The sequence below is a fragment of the Xiphophorus hellerii genome, chromosome 3 (genome assembly GCF_003331165.1).
Source record: "Xiphophorus hellerii strain 12219 chromosome 3, Xiphophorus_hellerii-4.1, whole genome shotgun sequence".
NCBI classification, from domain to species: Eukaryota; Metazoa; Chordata; class Actinopteri; order Cyprinodontiformes; family Poeciliidae; genus Xiphophorus; species Xiphophorus hellerii.
Window position 1 is genome coordinate 9,121,620 of NC_045674.1, and position 1,267 is coordinate 9,122,886.

A 1,267-nucleotide genomic window follows, 5' to 3' on the forward strand; every position below is an offset into this window, starting at 1 on the left:
AGGAACCAGTATCCAACCAGCCTCTATTTATCCCACCTGTGCCCACACCAGTACAGCGCTAGCTGAGGCCCCAGCAAACCCCAAAGATTGCCAGGAGATTGTCCTCATTCAAACTTATTTACAAGATTCTTTGAGACATTGTTTTGTGATGTCTCTGAACAAGTACATTTTATTCTGAACCTTCCTAATGACCTATGTTTATTTACAATCTGACATTTTAAAGTGCATATTTTAAGCTTACCAATATATAGAATGTTTCGAGTATTTAATAGGTGAGTCACTGGTTCAGCTTTCACATTTTTAGACAGACAGCATTCCTCTGAAAAATATGAACTTATCCCTCAAAGACTTGGAACTTGACCTGGACTCACCTCTTAAATACTTGTGCATTGATAAGCACTTACTTCTTAAATTCTTAGGAATAAACATATCCTTACCACTCAGTAACTTGTGACTGGACTTGAAAATGCCTCTCAGTTTGTTTGACACAACTTGGACTTGAAATCTCTGTTTACATCAAAACTTATATTCAAAACCATTGTCAATTTTTTTCATTTCAATAAAACCAAGGCCCCCTTGATGTATTCATAGATGTAAGATCATATATATGTCTCTCAGCATTCCTCAATAGATTTTTATTGCCTTGTACTATATAATGGAGTGTAAACTCACAGCGCTTTGTTTCATGCTTGTTTCACAGTTCTGCTTTTTTGAGGCTGTTTGTGAAGGAGTTATGAGAGTGAATTTGTCCAAATTAAACAAAGCCTTCCAACCTTTTCTTTTGAAGGTTACAAATGACCCAACTGCATTTATAATCTGACATTTTAAAGAGCTTGTTTATTTACCAAGACTCTATTTGTTATACTACCAACTGGCTCAAGTTTGATATTTTCAAAAAGAAGAGAGAAACTTGCTTAGTTCTAATAAAACATGTTAAAAACCCCCATCAAATAACAATGATTTTCCAAAATAAATTTACATGTGCCCATTGGAGCTTTCTTTTGGAAAATAAAAATAGAAGTACACAACACTACTTTCTTGTTTATGTTTTTTCATCCTTGTCACATTGGAGTCACCATGGAGAGACTTGGCTTATTTGCCTAAGGGTTGCCCTTTTTTCCTTAACAACAAAGGGAAAGCCCCCCACACACCCACACATCCACACCAAAACACACACACAGACCACAGTTCTTATCCCTCCCTTCTTCCTTGAGTTTGCCCTTTTTAGGCTGTTCCTCTTTTTTTCCATGTGAAGGAGGGATAGTAT